Source organism: Vulpes lagopus, chromosome 5, assembly GCF_018345385.1.
Source record: "Vulpes lagopus strain Blue_001 chromosome 5, ASM1834538v1, whole genome shotgun sequence".
Taxonomy (NCBI): domain Eukaryota; kingdom Metazoa; phylum Chordata; class Mammalia; order Carnivora; family Canidae; genus Vulpes; species Vulpes lagopus.
Genome location: NC_054828.1, coordinates 75,782,052 through 75,795,740, shown reverse-complemented (window position 1 = coordinate 75,795,740; position 13,689 = coordinate 75,782,052).

The following is a 13,689-nucleotide window of genomic DNA, read 5'->3' as shown; positions in this document are numbered from 1 at the left end:
AACCAATGACCAGGAGCCCACATGTTATGACAGCAAGAAGAAATCTGCAGAGATCATCTGGAACAGCCATGGGAACTGAGGCTCAGAGAGTTGAGGCCACTTGTCAGTGTCACGCACAGTAAATAGGTGGCAAAGGCAGAACCAGAACCCAGATCCGTTCCTTTGCTCCACATCATCACCATCACAAATAGCACTTTTCACACACATTCCAACATTTTGCAAAAGCTGTTTGTTTCTTTAGTGGGTGATATTTTTCATGGGTGAATAAGCTTAGGGTCGGCAAGAGGGGAAAGAATGTGGGGCCAAATCTCCTCTGTCCAGGGAAGCAGCAGCCCTATTGAAAACAAATTCTGGATTCTGGATCCCTTAGTCAAGTTTCTTTTTATTCCTTTGTAGCATCAGAGCAGAGTCTGGGGCTAACTTGTCTGGGTTTGAATCGGCAGATCTCTACCACTTACTAGCTCTGTAATACTGAGCAAGTTAACTTAACCTCTGTGCATCTCAGTTTTACAAACTGAAGATAATAACTACCTCCTAGGGTTGTCATAAGGACTAATGAATATGTGTAAAGCAATTAGGACAATGTCTGGTGCATGCTAAATGCCATGATGTGATGTCACTGCACAATCAACACAATACGATAGCAGTCTCTTCCTGCCTGTTCTTACCATGGCTGGGCCAATCTCCTAGGATAGAATTTATCATGTGAAACCATAGAGAGCTCTAATAATACCAGTTTCTTCTCCACAACAGAGATTATCCCTACACTATGGCCTTGTCCCTATATCCCAGTCACTCTATGATACCCAGGGGCTCCTGGAAATACATTATTATCTCCACCCAGAAGATTCGCTACTTAAAGAACGCATAAGTCTCAGTTGAAAGATAATCTGGGAGCAGGGAAGATTCAGTGAAGTATTAATTCCTATATCACTGCTGCCAAAGAAGAGGTGTTGCCTCTTCTGGCTTACATTGGTTTACAAAGAGGTCTTACCCATTAAAAAAATAAGACAAAAGTCAGAGAGGATCTGGAGAGGAAGCCAAAGAATTGGTCAACAACACCTGTAAGGGAAAGGCTGTAGAAGAGGATGGCAAAATAGGCTTCATTCAACATTTACTATGTGATAGGGTTTATGTGAGGCACTCTTCACCTTCTTCTACTTGGAGATGAAAAAACAGAGGATGACCTTCTAAAGATCATATGAACCATCTGTCAGGGTCTCCAGGATAAGGATTTGCTGGCCACTCCTGTGGCACAGCCTATGCTAAGTATGAGAGAAGGGCCATTTTTTTGTCCACAAGAAGCTGGCATTCTAGTCAGCTATGTAGACAAAACAATTAATATAAATGGCAGTATTCAATATGTATTTGTGCTCAATGCATGATGATATAAAAAAGTTAGGTGAGGAAAAAAATGTTTTGGAAAACAGGTTCATATGGTATGATTTCTTTGTTGTGTTTTAGTGAAGGAGAAAAGGCAAGGCACATTTATTAAAGGCCTTCTATGTACTGAGCATTTTCACCTCACAACACTACAAGGTAGATAGAGCATTACTATTTCTGTATTATAAAAAAGAAAATTCAGAGAAGTTTTGTAAATTGTACAAGATTACTCAGTTAATAAGTGGAAAAAAGGCACTTTCTCACCATGGCTATAGAGGAATTCTCATGAAACCCATTGGCCTGGTCAGAGCGGAGGGCACAGGGCCCTCCAGGTGGGAGCAACAGGCCTGCAGATGCCACAAGAAGAATGGGCTCCAACAGCAAGAGAAACCTGTATTTGACCATGACGATGAAGGTGGCATAGCTCCATCTGAGATTTCCAGACAGAGGCAAAATTACCTTTGTACAAGTCTTTTAAAGGTGGCATTTTGAAACTACTTCTTTTTTGCTTCTCCTTAGAGGCAAGAGGGCAGATGAGGAGACTTTTCAATGTCCCCTCTACCCAATGAATCTCTGACTCCCCAAGTTTCTTTCCTAAGACACTGTAGTCCAGATGTTTAAAGATCCTCCTCCCTTAGAACCTACAACCATAACACATACAAATAAGTTCTGTCAGCATCTAATTATGAGAGTGATGAGTCCCCCATGCCTCACTGGAGGTCATAAAGAGGTAATTGAAGCCATGGTTAGTGGGCTGAGGTCACACTTCTCTGCTGGTAGAGATACAGACACCACAGGCACACGCCGTCCCCTTTAAGACATTTGCTTTCCAGATAGTGGCTAAAATGGGCAAGAACATCCTGTTCCAAGAAGCAGAAAGCAAAAGAAACACAGACTTCCTTGCCCCTGGTGCTTTGGTCTATGAATCTACTCTCAATACATCTCAAATTTTAATCCCAAAGAAAAGCTCAAAGTCACATCCATACCTTTTATTGGGCTTAAGGCAGATGGGATCTTTTGGGATCCCAAACTTAAGAACTCTTTTGTAGTGAGTGTGGGCAAGTGGCCTCTATGGACAGACGTGAGAAGAGGAGGAGAGAAAAGTGGAGGAATCCAGTATCAGCCAAGCCTGACTCTCTCCCACTAAATTCAGGGCATGAAGGCAACAGCTGGATGCAGCCTCACTGGAGTTCTGGAGTCCCTGGACCAGGGATTTCATTTTATGACAAAAATAAGACCTTTGTCTAGGAGATCTTGGGATGGCCTTTGCCCTCTAGATCTGAAAGGAAGTCCTTGAAAGCAAGAAGACTGTGAATTTGATGTTATCTTGGTTATTATATCATTATATGCAACATCTAGAGTTGCAATGAATACCTTGAGCATACTTCTTTTTCCTCTAACAAATTATGCATCCTTGGCCTATCCCCACCTACTCACCTCACAAGAACCAAGGAAGTCTTGCTTCTCCTCTTTCCCCTTCTCCTTTTGAAAAGTGTTCTCAGTCACACCCAAGGTATGATACTAGGTGGTATATTGGCAAAAATAATAAAATACAAGGTCAGGAAACTTTCTACCAAATATGCCATTAACTCAGGTGCCCTCAGACAAATCATGTCAAAATAGAGGCATTTTCTTGCATATAAAATAGAGATGCAAAATCCCATGCCTGTCTTGATAATTTAGACAATAATATTCAAAACATTTGAACATTTTGAACAATAATGTTCAAAACCTAATTCAACAACAAAGTTTACACCTCCTTCTAAATTAATGTCCAGCTTCAACTTTAGCTACTAGGGTCAAATTATTATAGAAGATAAGAGTCATTTAGAAGATTAAGATTATTCCACTTCTTCAAAGTTTTATGTCACATTCAGTCAGCTAAATATTCATGGTAGAATGGACAGGGCCTGGGTCAAATAACCTTGTGGGTAAGAGTACTTGGGTTCAGATCTTGGCCCTACCATTCAGCAGCTATGTGACCCTCTTTTGCCATGTGGAGAACTATTTGAAACCCTGGAGTTGGTAGGGAGATTATTGTAAGCTGAAGACATTTGAGATTCATCAGACACAGGAAGAAGCCTTGTTGGAACTTCCTTTATCTGACTTAAAGCAGCAACTTCTGGGAAATGAGGCTGCCATAAATCCCCTCTTTGGAGGGAGTTGCATGGCCATGAAGAAGACAGAAAGACCACTGCACCTGCATAAACAAACATTATCACAAACTTTCTTATCTCTCATTTGTTCTAAAACCTCATTTGTCTTTCCTAAAGAAACCAATTTGTTCTTCCCATAGAAGCCTTTTCTCCCTCCTCTCTTTTCACTAAGTTTAACCTTTAACCTTTTAGTGAGCTAGCTACTTTTGTTAGTTTCCCTATGCATATGAATAAACTTCTTTTTCCCCAGTTATCTATCTTCTGTCACTTTAATTCTCAAGGCTCCAATAACTGAACATAAAGGGTAGAGGAAATTTTTTTCTGCCTGGCAGCTTCATCTGGCTTATTTTTAAAATGAGAATAATATAGTAACTATGAAACTTAGAGGTTGGTTATGGAGGCTGAATGAGATATATATCATGTTTGGAATGTAGTGAGTACTAAATAAATATTCTCTCTCATATATATAATACAGATATATATACATACCCATATAGATATAGATACATATGGGCAGCCCGGGTGGCTCAGTGGTTTAGTGCAGCCTTCAGCCCAGGGCCTGATCCTGGAGACCCAGGATCCAGTCCCATGTCAGGCTCCCTGCAGGGAGCCTGCTTCTCCCTCCCTATGTCTCTGCCTCTCTCTCTTTCTCTCTGTGTCTCTCATGAATAAATAAATAAAATCTTAAAAAAAAAAAGATATAGATAGATACATACATACATATAGCATATAATGAATCCTGCATCTGTTCTGAAGATTAAAATTAAATAATAGAGGGGAAACTACTTTGAAAGAAATAATCATTTGATAACTGATTAACAATGGGAACATGGTGTTATCATTATTATAGCTATAACTATTATGCCCATCTTCATTGCCTCCTTTGAACAAGGCCACCAGATCTGGCCACATAGATTGTACACTACAGACATCCAAAGGTGTCATCAAATGTAACCTTCCCTTTGTACCTGAGAGCATGGAACAACTGCTTTTCCAGGTGACACTACACTTCCCTCACAGCATCTCCCTCCAAAGTCTGAGGAATAGCACCTACCCTATAGAGTCATTCATTTGCTAATCATTAATTCAGTGAAGGTAAGCTGAAGACATACTATGTGCAAGGACAGGGCATACAAAGGTAAAGGAGAAGCAGGTCCCCGCCCTCACCCTCAACACTTCCCATGGCTGAGGAGAGAGCCCCGAGCAGCAATAAGTAGAATGCAATGTAATGAGTGTACAAAATGTGTACAAAATGGTACAAGTGTGTTACATAGCTTCCCTTATTTATGGTTTAGCTTTCTGTGGTTTCAGTTACCTGTGGTCAGCTGTGGTCCAGAAGCAGATGATACCCCTCTGACCTATCATCAGAAGGTCAATAGAAGCCCAACACTATGTCACAGTGCCAACATCATTCACCTCACTTCATCATACAGGCATTTTATCATCTCACATTACCACAAGAAGGGTAAGTACAGTACAATAGTATTTTGAGAGAGAAACCACATTCACATATTTTTGTTTCAGTATATTGTTATAATTGCTCTATTTTATTATTAGTTAATCTCTTACTTGCCTCATTTATAAATTAAACTTTATCACAGTTTTATGTATGTATAGGAAAAAACAGTATATATAGGGTTTGGTTCAATCTGCAGTTTCAGGCATCCACCACTGGGGGTCTTGGTACATATCCCAGTGGATAAGGGGGCACTACTACACCAGGTTTCCTTCTTAGTGATAGTAGTAGTGGGGTAGAGGCAGAGTGGTTAACAACAGCAAAAAAATGAGAAAGTCTACTTCTCTTCAAAAATAAAAATTCCCAGAAATTAATTAATTCCTTAATCCCAGAATTAATTCCCAAAAATTAAAAAATTCTTTTTTTAATAAAAAAAAGTTAACATGTCTCTGTCATGGGGCCCACACTGCTAGAGAAAGCCCGTGGGGAATCTTCTTTATTGACAAAAAGGGACTGGACACTCTGTTGAGTGTTCCCCAAATCTTTCCGGCAGGAGGAAGGTTCAAAAATAGCTCTCCTAACACTGGACCCAACCCAACCCCAACTTTGGAGTATGTGGAGGGGGAAGAGGAAAAGGGATGGAGATCTATCACTTAAACCCCATCTCCAGTGAATTTCAAATATAGATTCTTATCTAACATGAAGACTCAGTTCTCAGATGATGGACAAAACTCTCAACTTTAGACATATGGCTTCTCTTTAGATCTACATGTCTCTCTCAAAGAGGCCATAACTCAGAGTCAGAAGACTGAAGATGGACCCTCAACCTTGTCCGTTACTTGTTGTGTAATCTTGGGCAAACCACTGAGCCTCAACATTCTCATCTATAAAATGGTTTTAACATTGACTTCACAAGTTTGTTCTTTGGACATTATACACCTTCATTATTATTATTACATGCCAAGGAATGGAGGTAAGATCTCAAGAGAGAAGCAAAGGCCCAGAAGGCCCTTCCATTCCCGTTTGGGGTTTGCATCCCCAGAGCTGCCTGCCCACCAGCCTCTAAGGAGCCTCTGTAACTTGTTACAGAAAGATAATCTTATCCTGGAGCATTGTGCTACCAAGCTGGTGAGCTCAGCCCTTCCCTGGCTCCAGCATCTTAATTTGTAAAGAAGGAATTCTGAGGCTATCAGAAAGGAAGTCAAATTGTTTTCGGAAAACAATAGCCAAGTAACTACAAGTCATTAGCTTCCTCCCTGGGGCCTGAAATCAAGCGTGTCTGGGTAGCTAAAAGGACTGGTAGCACTGTTTACTTAAAGACCTCTGGACAAGGCCCATAAATTAATTCCTGTGCATGACTTTCTGGAATGAGAGGAGGTGAGTCATGGAAATGGGAGAATGTCTGGGAGCAGAGAAGAGATTTCTATTTCTTCAGAGCACAGCTAAATCCCTAATGCTAGCCTGTCTCTCCTGTTCCTTAGAGTGAGAGGAGAGTTTCATTTCATCACAGATAAGTGCCCTGTGGATATCTGCCTTTCAAGATGACTCTTAATAAGTTTCTTCCTAAAGCAGGAAACAAACAAACAAACAAAAACCAACTCTGTTCCTTGCCTTCCCCCTGAAGGCCTCTGGGAAGCAAGATGCTTCTCAGGCAGGGTGTTCTAGAAATTTCTGTGGACAGGCATTCCCTCAGTGACAGGAGCAGACCAACGTTATGATCCAGAATCATGACTTCTTAGAGGGTTGTCTCTGCCACACCGATCTCAAGGACTCACAAATGACAGAACGCTGGAGCTTGACAAGAACTTAAAGGGCAACTACGTCAGATGAGGACACTCAGGCCCACAGTGGTGAGGCAGCTTGTCCAAGATCAGGAGCAGAAGCCAGATCTTTCAAAGAATTGAGGAAATCTGGGGACTTCCCTTAGGGCAGAACAGACCAATTAACTGATAACAGATCCTCTGACCTCTGCTGGGTCTCTTAGCTGAAAGTCCCTGGAGTTTAACCTATTAAGAACTAAAGAAAAACACCTCTTTGGGTCCTGATACAACTTGTCTCCAAGATCTAGTGATGACTCTAGATCCTGAAGGGTTTTGAGAGGATATGTAAAACTTTTGCTCTTAAGCTATTTTTAAACACCTCTGGCCAAATCATGAAATTGCTGATTTGGACTTTAGCTAAAGGATCTTCTATTACATGCATGGATCCCTAGAAGATTTATGGTGAGGTTCACGGGGCCTAGGAACCCCTGCATTCATACACAAAATTTTAGGGAAGAGGGACCACAGTCTTGATCTATTCACAAAGCATTCTCCATCCAGAAAAAGTTAAAGATCACTGCTCTAGGTTGAGAAGTTCAAGAAAGGTTATTTTTTTACTAACCTCCAAGGTAATTGAAATGGCTGATAAATCTAACAGAGGTCAACATGACCTATCCTTTCCCTGACCTAGAAGCCTCTTATCAAACAGGTTGAAATCTGTTGCACAGATATAAGGTGAGCTTCTCAGTTCAGTCTTCACTTGTTGGATATGAAAAGGCCCTTTGAGATCAGGTTGTCCATCCCTTCCTTTTATAACTTGTAAAGCCACACAACTACCAAAGGCCAGCACCTAACTTTAATCATGTCAAGGTCAGCACTCTTTAAGCTGCCTCATAACATTTCCTAGTATATATTAATACTTGGGGTGGGGGTGAGGAGATCACACAATAGCTTATTATTCTACAATTATGGAAATTAGGAATTATGGAGACTGAGATATACCACAATATGCCATCTACAAGGTGGAGACTAGGAAAACCAGTGATATAATTCAGTCTGAGTCTGGAGGTCTGAGAACCAGGGAAGCTGTGATGTAAGTTCCAGAATCCAACAGCCCAAGAATCAGGAGCTCCAATATCCAAATATCCAGGAGATGGATGTCCTAGCTCAAGGAGACAGAGAGAATTTGCCCTTCCTCTACTTTTTTTGTTCTTTTGGGCCCTCAACAGATTAGATGATGCCTGCCCAAATTGGTAAGGGAAGAGGATCTCTTCACTTGAGTCTACTGAATCAAATGCTAATCTTTTCTGAAAACACCCTCACAAACACACCCAGATATCATGTTTCACCAGTTATCTGGGCGACCTTAGCCCAGTCAAGTTGACACATAAAATTAACCACCATTAACCACGGTAGTAAGAAAAAGAGTGCTAGGGAAGACATAAATCACTAGTATAACTAGTGATCCCTGGGTGTCTCCAGCCAACTTGATTAATGAGAAGTAAAAAATTAGTTAATGGTGCCAATCTCCAAGAACCCTTCAGTCTTGAAACCCCTTTGACTAGGTGCTGGGCTAACAAATGCAGCATAAACCAAAGGATTTGTCCCTAAATTTGCAATCTTTCACAAACTAATAGGGATTTTTCAAATACTTAGTGAATAAAGAGGAAAAGGCCAAGTAGGTCTCCAAACTGAAAACAGCTGTGTCCTAAAAGCCCCAATGTAAATTGGTGATGTGCTATTTGGAGTACATTTTCCTGTAGAAATAATGTTGTAAAGTGTAGGTAGCTTCCCAAGCTAGACCCTAAAAGCTTATTTAAGGCATTATGCTGCTTAACTACAGCGCTGAGAGTACTGGAGACTCTAACAACCTAGTTAAGATGGTCTCAGGATGGGAAATAATGATGCCAAGTACTGACTAGGGACTCCAGGAATACATCCCCCTCTCTAGAGTTTCCAAAGAGTCTCTATCCCACACTACACTGAGGCTGGCATCTTCCTGCCTCCTTCTCTTCATAGAAAAGGGAAATAACATATACTTATCTCCTAATTTTGTTAATGAAAGAACTGACCCCTTCCACAATATCCCTTTCATAAAGGAATCTCTGGCCCCAGTCACAAATAGAAAGCTTTATTTTTTCCAGCCCTTCTAGTGTTTTCCAAGTATCAAAAGTAAAAGCATATTATGCTTTTTGGTAGTACAGAAAAAGTGTAAAAAGGACTTAAAATCCCCTATAATCACTGTTAACATATTGATACCTATTTTTATTCACCACATTTGTATCATTAAAATTTTTTTTACAAAACTGAAGTTGTATTATGAACATTGTCTTGTAATCTGATTTCCTTTCACTTAACAATATGTCAGGGACATTTTCTATGTTGGTAGATATACATCTTCTTCACCTTTTTAATGATTATCAGGAGTATAGTGAAGGAAATGGCACCCAAAGGCAAAACAATCTGTTCATCTGTTTGTGTCTTTCTGTCTAGAAGAATGTTACCACTACACTAGAATTTGCAAAGACTGACATCTGTGTGGTACCTCCTAGACTGGTATGTCTCCTATTTCCCTTGTTGAGTCCTTGGGTTACACAGTTTCCTACTCTTTGGATTTACCAAAGTTCATTTCACTCCCTGTTATTGAGCATTTCAATTTTTTGATACTATAAATATCACTTGTTGAAGGTAAGTAGTACCCTTTTGAATTTCTAACACAAAGTAATTTGTGCTACTAACATATTCCCTCTCTGCCCCAAGTGAGTTACTCCATGTGATTCTGAGCCTTCATTTCAAAGCCTTGCAAACAGCTCGTGGGAAAAAGCAGAATTTCTGAACAATTCAAAACAAAACAAAAAATACTAGGCTCCCTATCAACCAACCCCTTCCCCACCACATGTAAAACACAAAAGGAAGTGGCTGGGTGAGTGGTGAATAAGTGGAGATAAGAGTGACCTTGACAGACCCTGAGAAAACTCTGCAAAAATCTTGAGAAGGGATTTCTATGGGGAAACATGGGTAGAATTTTAAATCCTGAGCAGCTAAACCAAACTTTGTCAAAACTCTTGCCTCCTCCGTGGAGCCTGCTGCTCCCAAAACAACTATCTCCTGTGCCTCTTGCCTCCAGCCCTGCCCAGGGTTCAGTGATCTCCAATGTATCCCTGGGATTGAATAGCAGCTCTGCCCATGGAGGCGAGGACATGTGCAAGACACAAAGGCTGATGGAACAGTGAAAGCCCAGGGAGAAAAGTGCTGATCAGGGACTTAGGAGACCTGAGCTCAGGTCCTAAGTGACACTTAGAGTCAAGTGAACTTGAGAAGTCACTCATGCTCTTTGGCCCTCAGTTTCCATATTGGTAAAAAGAAGAGATTGAGTTAGATTACAGTGACTGTTCCTTCCAGTTCAGTGTCTATGATTCTAGACAATTGGTTCTCTCTATACCAAGCCAAAGCTTGGAAGAAGCTAAAGTTTGACTTGAGTGCCCAACTTTATATGTGCTCTTGTAGTTGCTCTTGGGTAGCACAAAATATGTCCTTAGACCTTTTTTATTCCAGCTGGTGGCACTGTATTGAAAACTCAAGGTCATACCAGATAAGGAGAACAGAAGTAAGCAAACACTTGGAGGCGTGTTTCAATCAGGATGGTTTCAGCTGACAATAAGGGAAAGCCCAGGTGCTTCCAATCATACTGACACTATACTGTGGGAAAGTAGAGGGTATGTTAATGGCAATGGATGGCCTACTCCTTACTTATCCATGTATTTATTCATTTAAAAACCCCACTGAGTTTAGTACTGTGTTGGGAACTAGATGTACAAGTGACCCAAACATGACATCTACATTAAAAGTCACCAAAACCTAAGGTGTCATAAAGTGTCTGGGGTGCCCAGACCCCTCTGAGAGCCAAATGAGTGGTGTTGCCAGCCAAGAATTCCATGGGTATGGAGAACTAGTTGGAAGAAAAATGGTGTTTTGGGTTAGCTCGCCATGTCTAGGAGGATATCCCGATATCTAGATTGCGGAGGCTGTGCAATACATGCTGGAAGTTGATGGCAGACGCTGTAAAAAGGATCAAGGTGGAGCTCTGACCTTGAAGGAAATTGAAATGAAATTAGGAACCTTGCCTGTTGGCATCTATTCACCCTATACACAAGGGTGCAGAGAGAGAAAGTCACATTCTAGTTCTGGCTTATTAACCATGGATGTGCAAGTGGCCTTACCATGATGGTTGGATGTGCAAGTGGCCTTATCATGATGGTTGAAGCATATACCTGACATGAATAGGAGGGAACCTTGACGGGTATGACTGTCAAACAAATGATAATAACAGAAGCAACAATACTAACACAGTGCCAGACAGTGATCTAAGTCCTTAATACATGGTGGCTCATTGAATCTTCATAATAACTCAGTATAAGTACTAGTGCCCCCATTCTACATAGGAGGGAAGCAAGATAGAGACTTTGTCCAGGGTCACACACTGGTTAGTGGTACAGCTGGGATTTGAATCCAGGCAGCTGATTTCAATGTCTGTGCACTCAACCACAAAATCAACTACACGACAATGTGAGAAGTGCCACAGTAGAGCTAAAGTCAGAAGGCTGTAGGAACCGAGAATGGGGCAAGTCACAAAAGTGCCAGAGGAGCTCCACAAAAGGAATGACATTGTGGTATGTCTTGAAGAGTGAGTAGAAGCTCTCCAGATGGAGAAATGGGGAGAAGTACATCTCGGGCAGTATGAGACAGCATGAGCAAAGGCATGAGGTAAGAAAGAGAGATGGCATTTTTAAAGACCACTAAATAATTCTACATTGTTAGACCAAAAGGTATGTGGGAGCTTGGCTTGTAAAGAAGTCAGAGTTTAGGGCCAGATTTTTAGGAGCTTTGCAAGCCACATTAATTTGTTCTGGAGAGAGCCAAACAACGGGATGAGTCAGAATTGTTTTCCAATTTTCAGGGATTCACAGGATGATTTCTTAGTTGCCCTATCTTGGATCACACCCAATATAAGATCACTTCTGCTTTGGCTCCCTGCTCCCTGCTTTTAGCTTCCCCACCCCCAGCAATTAGAGGCAGAGCTCAGGGCCAAGAATTTCAGTCTTACTCCCAGTCCAGGGCTGGGTGAACACATAGTTGCTTGAAGGCAGAGCTGGGCAGAACACCACAGTAGTCTTTTCCCATGGAATCCTGGGCTTCTCTCTCACCCTAAGACCCCCAAATCCAAGAAAATCCAAATGGAAAGTCAGCAAATAACTTATTTTCCTTAGAATCTCCATAAAGAGCCCTAAGAATAAGCACCTTCATCAGAAGGCTCCTTTGGACTTTGTAAGTAAAGGTGTAAATAGACATTATATCTTGATTCCTCCAACAACACATCTTCCAATTCACCAGTCAATTGTCATTCTCTCGAGGACACCCCTGCAGTCTTACTAAACATCATGCATCTTTCAAGTTACTATGTTTCTACATCCAAAAGTTTCCCCTACTTATAAGTAGAATAGGCTAGACCTACTTAAGGCTTCAGGCCACCCGGTTCTTGGTGTCTCTGTGACCATTAAGAAAGAGGCTACTGGAGGTTCTGTGGCCTCCAGGGCAGAGTAACACACTCACAGCAACAATCCAACAGCAGCTCCAAAGCCTTTAAAACAAGGTATGTCAGAAAGAACTCTGAGCTCAACTCAAATGCAAGCTCTGTCACTTGTGGCTGTGTGAATGGGCAAGATCCCCTTAACCGCTTCAAAGCTAAAGTCCTCATTGTAAAACAAGTATTCTTTTGTAAAAAGACTGTTCTGCCCGGGACAAATCCATCCCAATATTGTAATGAACTAATGTGTTCCAAACCACAAAGTGCCATGCAACCTATATTATTATCAGATTCTTGCTCTCCCATACCATGGGAGAGCTCTTCCTATGAGTGGAAACTATTAGGGCTTGCCAGTAGCATGTCAACAACCAGGAACAGCTTAGCATGGAGCTGTGCCCATAATTGTAGGGCAGAACAGGCAAAGTGCAGGAAATATGTCAAGTCAGCTTCTGTATAAACCTGGGTGGGGACTGGTAGAGGAGGCAGGAAGTTTTTCCCACTGCTGTTGTTCCTGTATGCCTTCATGCCCATTCTCCTCCTGACCGCATCTCTATCCCCAGGCCCAGGTAGTGGGGTGGTGCTCAAAGACTCTAGAGTCCAAAAGCTGTTGGCACAGACCATCCCCAGGGGTTGGGGGGAAGCCCTATAAGAGGTTTATTTGTGTTTTACTTTTGATAAAGTAATGAGGTAGACAAGTCAAAGACAGATTTGGATCTTTCTAGTTTGATCAGTTGAGATCACAAAGAGGGGCTTGGCCTGATGGGAAGAAGTGCACAAGTAGGACAGAAGGAAGTCAGGCATACTGAACCCAGAGGAAAGAGGGACATGAACAGAGCTTGCTGGTATTTGAAAGACTGGCCTAAGAGGAAGATCTGCCTTATTCTGGGCAGCTCAAAAGAGTGGAGCTAGGATCTATGGTAGGAACGAGGAGAAGGAGGATGGTTAACATGAATTTAATCTTATTGGAAATCGAAGTGCTTCACAAGTATCACGACATCAAATCTTCACAACGATACCATGAACTGGTTACTATTATTACCTTCTATTTTACAGGTGAAGAATCCAAGGCATAGAGGCTAGACAACTTGCCCAAACCACATAGTAAGTAAATGACTGAACCCGCCTCCAAAACCAAATGTTCTAGCTTCAGAGTCCTATAAAAGCTTTCTGCCTAGTATAAGAAAGGTACTTTCAGAGGTTGTCAATTAAAAAAAGAGGGAGCTGTTTTATGGGAGTATTTAGGCTAAGGCTAAGGAGCAGTTTCATGGGATGCTTTTTTGGCAGAAAGTGTGAGAAACCAAAGCTTACCACTTTAGGCTTGGGGAGGAGGGAGAGAGAGGCTGGGGGTGG